General features: G+C 39.4%; 1 long non-coding RNA gene across 1 annotated transcript; it reads left to right on the forward strand.

Moving 5' to 3' along the window:
* Positions 1-262: 262 nt before the first annotated feature.
* Positions 263-2412, forward strand: LOC147388981 (uncharacterized). Its single transcript, XR_015170793.1, has 3 exons — positions 263-518; positions 936-1991; positions 2097-2412. It is a non-coding gene; the product is annotated as an uncharacterized LOC147388981 (long non-coding RNA).
* Positions 2413-9457: the final 7045 nt, after the last annotated feature.

Below are 9457 nucleotides of genomic sequence, written 5' to 3' on the forward strand. Positions count from 1 at the left end.
ACATTTCACTCAAAAGCAAATAATCTTGGCCCACGCAATGATTTTAGTAAAAAAAATAAAAAATAATTGTAAAACTTCTTGTCTTAGACTCTTCTCAATGCAGGTATGGACTTGGGCTCAGGCCTTCGAAAGCGGACCAAGGTTCCTTAGTAAGATTCCAATCTTACTAAGTTAGTAAGCTTAGTTTTGCTTTTATTTACCGAATTTTTTAATTTTTTTTTCACTTTCTTCCTCACGTCTCTGCTGCCCTCAGCAACTTAGACTGCCATTCCTCTTCCAACTCTACTTCTTCTATTTTCTTTATCTATTTATTTTCTTTTCTCTACTCTTTCATTGGCAACTACTCGCAACGCAGACACGTACATGTATGCATCTCTTTTCTTCTGATTCTACTCCGACATCATAGACGGTTTAAGAAGGCTCCTATAAACAGAGCACACGGCTGCTGTTGTTGATGGCTGATTATTGAAAGGGAATTGCAGCAACACAGCTGTTTTTGGAGTGATACATGCCTGTAGGTACTCTCCTTTCCTTCTTCTTTTTTTTCTAATTCTTTTCTTTCTACCAAAACAGGGGCTGCGACCTCCACATTAGGGATTTAATCTTTGAAGCAATATAGAATGAGAAGCCATTGCAACCATGAGTCCTTCAATTCATTTCTAGTTTAATAAACTAGATGATGTGCTCAAGGTATTATTTGGTGATCATATAATTTGGGCAGCATTAGAGTCAGATTTAAGCGATGAAGAACATGATCAAAGAACAGCATGATGATAGAAAACTTCAACTTCTGAACCGACAGAGAAGATCGACATAAGATCGAAGCAACACACCCACGTAGATCGTGTTACGGCTATCGAATGGTTGTAGTTAATCCATCATGCACAAAATCATTGTTTCCTGATTGAAATCAATGCCAACTTTCTTGATTGCAGGACTATATCGAATTCACTTCTCTTAGTGATCAATTGATTGTGGTTCGTGCAATTGAGATGTATGTATCTGACCAAAGCGTTGGACGTGTAAATGCACCACTAGGTCTTGCTTGAGCTTGATGAGAACTTGGCCAGTGATTTTCTTATTGCTTGATTCATCACTTTGTCCCCTTCCCGTGTCATCTACATTCCTCTCTGTCAAAGAACAATCCAGATCGCACAATGCCAATGGTTTGCCTTTTTCCATATAAAAGAAGAAAAGTTTTTTTATAAATCGCTCAGTCCTACCTCTTTAATTTTTTTTTCAGGCAGTGGCTTAATGCTTGCTATTATGAATAGTGGTAAAATAGACTGGTACACAATGTAGCAGATGACGAATCCAAGATGCTCGAACAACTTCTCATAGCTGAGGAAGAGGCGCTTGACGATGCCTACTACTCATGGTAATGGGATTCAGCAGAGGAGAGCGAAAACATTTAGATGGAGGGCAGAAGATCATCGTCCATTGATAGCTATTTGTCTACATGACTTCGATGATGACAAATTTATGCTTTGAAATGGGGCAATACTTGTGGAGAATCAATTGCAAACAACTTCAATGTGTAAAGATCTTAAAGAAAGAGTTTCTGTAAGATAGACACTTATTAATCAAGTATATTTATTTAATCCAGTTAGCAAAATCCTCAGGTACAGATTGAAAATTATTGGGTTTCTTTATTACGCCCCATCAACACAAGTATCGCAGTCAGCTTATTGCATGGATTCAAATTGCCCGACCAATGCTAAACCTACAGCCTAAAGAAGGCAACCATTGACTCTCATCTTCAAAATATAAGGCCACATTAAAGCAGTGTTGTACTACAATCTAAATCACTGTTGCTGCTGCAGCAAAGTACTCGCATCCCTGTTTGTGCATACCTAGGATTATAGAATTTATTGGTCAGGAATCAGATTGCTAGTTACTTGAAGATAAGTCTTTGTAAATGAGCAAATGACAATGATCAATGATGACTCTGGCAACAATTTTCATCCAAAACAGATCCAGTAGATGAGAAGGTAACATAAGATCTATGATCTTCTTCTTTCCCCTCAAACTCTTCCTATTTCTTCTTTATTTATCCCAACTCTTCTATGTTTTTTTTTGTTGTTACTTTTGCACAGCCGCAGGAACAAAGACACATGCACACCAACCCAGGTATGCTCTTTTTCTTCTTTCCTTTATCTCTCCCATCCTTGGTCTGTGTCGCCGCTTTCAGAGCAGCCTCTCTTTGACACAATGCTGCTTCCTTTCTGCTCAACAATTTGGCTTCTAAAGACACACCTTGTCAAAGAACAACAGTCTGGCAGATACGTCTTCTCCTCTTCATCTTCTTTCTTTTAAATTTTTTATTACTAGCTACCCACATCAATTGCAGCAGCAAGGTCTGGGCAAGTTGTTTGACAGATGAAAAGATAACGAAGACAATTGTGGTGGCGTATCTCATATTGTAAAATTCATAGTTTTATTTTCATTTAATATCTCATTCATTTATTGTGAGAATAAGTTTTGAACTCAAGACCTTTTGAGTGTTTTATTGTAAAAAGTAGTACTTTCCTTTTTTGGTGAAACATAAAAGAACTCTTTTCTTTTTCCTTTTTTGTTTTACTTTACTTTATTGGTTTTGAAAGTTGTAAAAACTTCACTACTTTCTTTAGTCCCACATCGGGTAAATACAAGGAAAATTCTCAACTTATTTATGATCCCTCTCTCTTTAATGCTTGAGTGTGAGAGAGTTAGAGACTGGGCCTCGCGCGCACATGGGGGCCCAAGGCACTGTGGGACTGCAGCCCTTGAGTTTGGGGCCAACCCTTAGTGCGCGTGTGCGCATACGATGCGCGCGCAGGGGGGGGTGCAAATTTCGGGATTTAAGCCTCACGTGGGTGCGCGTGATAGGCCCTAAACTTTTATTTAATCTCAATAAATTAATCAGATGTGATCCTTTTTTTTGTTTTAGATCTACCATTCAACTTTCGTTCTCAAAAATGCAAACTTCTTGATTCCAATAGTGTACAATGTACTTGTACATGGTATTGGAGTCTTAAATTGTATTATTGTCAACATTAGTGCTTGTTGCGATGATCATTGAGCATCCTCAAAAGAAGTACTAGTCACTCGTACACATTTTACAATGAAGGCTATTTAGGCCGCAATCTAATAACAGATTATGCCAAAAACACGTGTATCATTCCAAAGAAGTCATGGTAGCAATTATGTTCATGAATACATCATTGGTAAGAGAGTTAGCGATGTTGAAAACCAGTATTGTGTTGATTAATCAAGGCAACATGATGACATACATCAATACGTTGGTTGGCCCGTCTCCAAAGTAGCTGTTTATTAGTGGTGCTCGGGGGCGGACAACGTCAACTGACAAGAGAACCACATATCGAAGGATTTGCCGCCAACAGTTTAGGCTTGTGTTAAGGAGTGTCGTCAACATTTTAAGCTTGTGTCGAGGAACATTTATCAAACATTTTAGGCTCGTGTTGAGGAGCGTTGTCAAACAGTTTAAGCTCGTGCTGGGGAGCATTGTCAAACAGTTTAGGCTCGTGTTGGGGAGCATGGTTCTTTTAAGCATAGTATCTTTTGAGGAATTTGCCGTTGATTGGACCAAGACGTAATCCTTCTGGTGTTACAAGAAAGTATGCACCATTAATGTATACTTCTTTCACTACATGAGGCCCATCCCATTTTGGATCAAACTTCTTTCCAAAACAGTGTGAGAGGATGATTGGTCGTTGTACAGCGATAACTAAATCGCCAACTTGAAAAGAACTTGATCGAACTTTCTTATTGAATGCACGTGATAGTCGGGCTTGGTAACATTCTAGTTGTTGTTGTGTTTCCAATCTCTTTTCGTCTAATGCTTCAAGTTCAACTAGATGTAATTTGGCATTCTCTTCGCAAGTTAGACCTTATTGGATTGCAATTCTTAATGAAGGTATCTGACATTCCAAAGGGAGAACAGCTTCAACTCCATAAACCAATGAGTAAGGTGTGGCTTGTGTGGAGGTGTGGTATGAGGTTCTGTATGCCCACAGTACTTTTCCAATTCGTTCATGCCAATCTTTTTTAGATTTTGAGACAACCTTCTCAAGAAGCTTATAGAGAGTTTTGTTGAAGACTTCGACTTGTCCATTTGCTGCAGCGTTGTACATTGTAGAACATCTCTGCTTAATAGTAAACTTCATGCAGAATTGATCCATCAGCGTATTGCTAAAAGATTTCCCATTATCTATCATGATATATCGTGGAATGTCGTAATGGAAGACGATATTATTTTTGATGAAGTCGACTACCGTTTCTTTTTTGACCTCTCAAAGGGGAACTACTTCAGCCCATTTAGAAAAGTAATCTGTTGCGGCGAGGATATAGAGATGTTGCCTTGAAGATTTTGGAAGTGGTCCAACGACATCAAGTCCCCACCCGTCAAAGGGCCAAGATGCGATTGTAGGATGTAATGGCTCTGGTGGTTGACGAATGTAATCCCTATGAAATTGGCAAGCTTTACACCTCTTTTCATGGTTTAAAGAATCTTTCACCATAGTAGGCCACTAAAATCCCATCCTCTTCAAACTATGATGGAGTTTCAGCCTTGACTGATGTGAACCGCACACTCTAGAGTGTGTTTCTTCTAAAGCATCTCGGATTTCATCATCTCCGAGACATCTCATTAAGATATCGTCGAAAGAGCGGCGATATAACTTATCATTGAAATATAAAAATCGAGGTGCCCTACGACGTATTTCGATTTTGTGCTTTAAATCGTCTGGCAACTTCCCATGTTGTAGATAGTCGATAAGTGGCTGTCTCCAATCTTTGACTTCGGCTATTTCGACAATGTTTGCTTCGTGCGATTCGTAATTTTTCTCTATTAAAAGAGGTAGTACCCACCTATTGTAGATAGGGATACTCATTATCTCTCCTTCTAGCATGGCCAAACTTGCAGCAAGACTAGCTAAAGCGTCAACCTGCTAATTTTCAGTTCTTGGTATGTGTTTGATGATGACGTCTTCAAACTGACTTAGAAGTTGTATAGCATACTGGTGATAAGGTACCAACTCATGTTTTCGAACGTCATACTTTGTTGAGAGTTGGTTGAAGACAAGCTGTGAGTCCCCATACACATAGAGTTGGTGTAACTTCATCTCTAGCCCGAGTCCTAAATCAATGATCAGAGATTGGTATTCTGCAACATTATTTGAACATAATTTCGCCAAAGCAAATGAAAATGGCAATACCTCATTTTGTGAGGTGATAAAAATTACACCTGCCCCCGTTCCATCTTTTCTAGTTGCGCCATCAAAGAACATTCTCTAAGCTTGAAGCACATCAATAGAGAATACTTCTTCATCAGGCAAGTCGTGAGATAATTCCCATTCAGTTGGAATAGGATGATCAACAAGAAAGTCGGCTAATGCTTGCCCTTTTACAAACTTTTGAGGGATGTAAATAATCTCGAATTCTGATAAGAGAAGGGCCCATTTAGCTAGTCTTCCCGACAAAACTGGCCTTGTCATGATATATTTGAGTGGATCAGCTCGCACAGTGAGTCGAATTGTGTGTGACAACATATAATGCTGAAGTTTCTTTGTGGCGAAGATGAGCGCTAAACATGTTTTTCGATGGGTGAATAGTTTATTTCTGCTCCAACAAGAGTTCGACTCAAGTAGTAGAGTGCACCTTCTTTTCCTTCGTCATTTTCTTGAGCCAACAATGCTCCTAGTGACATTTCTTGTGCACTAATATAGAGAATCAGTAGCTTTTCAGGAATTGGTGCAGAAAGAACAGGAGGCTTGAGAAGATACTCCTTGATGCTTTTCAGAGCATTCTCACAAGCTTCATCTCATTCAAATGATGTATCTTTCTTCATCAATTGACTAAAAGGATGACAACGCCTAACTAAGTTTGAAATGAACTTACGAATGTAAGCAAGTCGACCTTGTAGACTTTTGAGTTCATGAATGTTTTTTGTGCCGACATCTTTTGAATGGCTTCAATATTGTTTCGATCGATTTCAATACCGCGATGCCGAACCACGAATCCCAAAAATTTACCCGAGGTGACTCCAAAAACACATTTTAATGGATTCATCTTGAGCTGGTATCGTCGTAATCTATCGAAAGTATCACGTAGATGTTGTAAGTGATCTTTTCTTTTCCTGGACTTTACTACTAGGTTATCAACATAACATTCCACCTTGTCATGTAGCATGTCATCAAAGATTTTCTGCATAGCTCGCTGGTAAGTGGCACCAGCATTCTTAAGTCCTAAAGGTATGACTTTGTAACAATATATACCTTTTGGGGTACGAAAGGTTGTAAACTCCTCGTCTTTTGGCGACATTCGAATTTGATTGTAACCAGAAGATCCATCCATGAAAGACAAGGCTTCATGTCCTATAGTCACATCAACCATAAGTTTTATGATTAGGAACGAAAAATTATCTTTTGGACATGCATTATTCAAGTCGCGAAAATCGACACATACTCGAATTTTTCCATTCTTCTTTCTTACCGGAACTATGTTGGAAATCCAGGTTGGATACTTTACTTCTCGGATGAAGCTAGCTTCTATCAACTTATTGACCTCTATCTCAATCTGTGGTATCAACTATGGTCGAAAGTGACGTTGTGCCTGTTTTATTGGGTGAACTCCGTGTTTAATTGCGAGCTGATGAACACCGATCTTCGGGTCAAGTCCTGGCATTTCTTTGTAAATTCAAATAAATACATCTTTGTATTCTTGTAGTAACTTGAGGTACTCGGATTCTTCATAATGGTTTAGAAGAGTGCTGACGAACGTGGGTCGCGGCTCTTCAATTGTCCCAAGATTTATTTCTTTCAAGTCATCTACAGTGGCTTGTCTGGCTTCTTCAAAGATCGGTGGAACATTTTCGAGTTCTTCATCTGACGACGTAGAATCTTCTTTAGGGAATTCCTCAAAGGTAATATGATTTACCGAAACGACATCTACAGAATTGTCTGTTCCAACAGTTGAAGCTCTGTTGTTGCTCGTTTGGTTTGTGAGGATGATGGTGCGTCGCTTCACAACCAATGCATCTGATATTGAGACCTCTAAAGTCGTTTGTCGTTTCATGCGAGATGGAATAGTGCTATGCAAGTCACTACAATCTTTAGGCTCTACATATTTATTTCTTTGCTTAGGTTGACGTCGCGATTCTCTTCGTATTTTTATACCAACATTCTGTCCAAGTCTAGATAGAGCAGACGCACGAGGTTCATGGATTTGTATATCATGATGATCATTTAAATCACCTAATTGATCAAATACCGACGTGGTCGATATGTGGCCACCAATTCTATCAAAGATCGATGTTCGTGAAACTAGTGTTCTTTTTACAGACTTATCAACGACTTCTACTGTAGTATGTTGTGAAGAAGCCGTTTTCATCTTAGAAATTTTGATTGGAGCCTCTAGCGTATACCCTAGCCCTGCTCGTGTGAATGAAACTCTTTCTCCAGCTTGAACGAGTTTGACTTGTGTTGCAGTCAAACCATGAATTTTATCAGTTTGTGGTAGTTCACCCAATCGCACAGGTTCACCTTTTCCATAACCGACAATCTTGAATAACTTTGAAGTTTTAGGATCGAACCAAGTTTTGGACTCTACTTTTGCGAGGTTGTCTTCATGGTTCTTCGCGATTGACGTAGTTGGGACAGCGTTTTCCACGGGTGTCCTTACTATGTAAGATTTTTGAAGAGGTGTAACCGGAAAGGTTAACTCTTTTTTCAACGTCTCCAATTCGATTTTAGAGACAGAAGGTTTGGTCTTTGAAGAAATCTCTTTGAAAGGTGATTATCCCGACTTCCGTCTCGATTGTGACACATAACGAAGCATTGGGGTTGGCACAATCGTGGATGACGCATCCACCATTGATTGACCCACCTTGATCTGTCAAGTTTCTGGTTCTTGTTTCTTACTACTTTCGTTCTGAAGCAGAGGACTAGGAGAAATCTTCTCGGCATCATTCATAATATGTTTTTTTTTTCGGTTTTTTGCTTACTAGAATGAGGCAACAGAAACTGTAAGTACTTTTTGAATGACGTCCCCTCCAAAATAAAATTTTGCATCTGCAAAATACGTTTCTACCTTGTCAAACAATTGATCTTCGGCTATTACACGTTTCTACACACCATCTTTGGTAATACTTAAAGCATTGATGTAACGTGGATGGTACTACTCCAGTTTCATGTAGTCATGGTCGATTGAGAAGCAAGTGATATTTAGTTTTACAATCAATCACATGGAAGAGTGCTGTTGACTCCAATTCTGCAATAGAAAGCTTGACTTTTATCATGCCGATAGCTCTCTGACCACCCAAGTTGAAGCCTTGGATCATCAACTTACTGCGAGCAAGTTGATCCGACGAGATCCCAATTTGTTTCATGGTACGAATTGGCATGATATTGACCGCAGAACCACAATCCAGGAGAATTCTTTGAACTTTATTCTCCCTCACATAACCTGTGACGTAAAGCGACCTATTGTAGGTCAAGACCCCAATTGGAGATCCTCATCGGTGAAGGTAATTGTGGCCATACACATACTGTCTTGTTGTGGATCTATGTCAGGTTGAACTTCCTGTTTTGAATTAGTTGAGCTTTGCTTTGAAGTAAGCTGAGTTTTTTGAAATTCACTGGACAAATCCAAGTCGACCTGCGAATCTTCTATTTTTGAGGTGCTATTGTCTTTTTCAAGTCGTTGATCTCCATCCCTGGAAGTAGTAGGATGTTCTTCAGACCTATCAACGACATCATCTTCTAGCACTTCTGCTTCCACTTGATGACATGAAACCATTCAGACTTCCTTTAAGAGCTTCTTGGGTAAGAATTCTAGAAGTGTGACCGGCACATGCGGAGGTTGCTGAAGGATGTCTTCGGGGTCTGCGGGCGGAACTCGGAAAGCTTTCTTCTTTATTGTTTTCTTTCGTTTCTTTGACCTTATACTTGGTTTTGACTTTCTTCTATTTCTCTTTGGCTTTGGAATAGAAAGAGTCGGCACATATGAAGGACGTCTTTTTCGACGAGTGACAACTTTCCACCCTTCGTCATCAACTGAAGTAGACTGTAAGATATTCGACTTTGAATTTGAAGTCGGATGAGATTGTTGTCCTTGTTGAAGTGAAGTGGGAAATGTGATGAGTTTTCTTTGATTTGGCCTTGCCCTTAGCGTGGGATGGGCCTTTTCAACATCAGAATGTACGGATATGAGTTGTGATGGTTTAGGTAAAACTTTGGTGAATTAAGGTGATGAAATCTGCGTAGCATACTGACTTGTCAAGAGTATTGGATCAAAAGATCCAAAAGTAACAGAGGTCATGTTGGAAGTAGCAACATTTTTTACGCAATCAAGTTCAATTTTTCCTTGACGTGCCAAATCCATAATCTTCTCTTTGAAGACGAAGCATTTTTCAATAGGGTGACTAATCACCCTATGATAGCGACAATATTTCGATCAT

Source organism: Akebia trifoliata, chromosome 12 (genome assembly GCF_017979445.1).
Source record: "Akebia trifoliata isolate Shusen 1 chromosome 12, ASM1797944v1, whole genome shotgun sequence".
NCBI classification, from domain to species: domain Eukaryota; kingdom Viridiplantae; phylum Streptophyta; class Magnoliopsida; order Ranunculales; family Lardizabalaceae; genus Akebia; species Akebia trifoliata.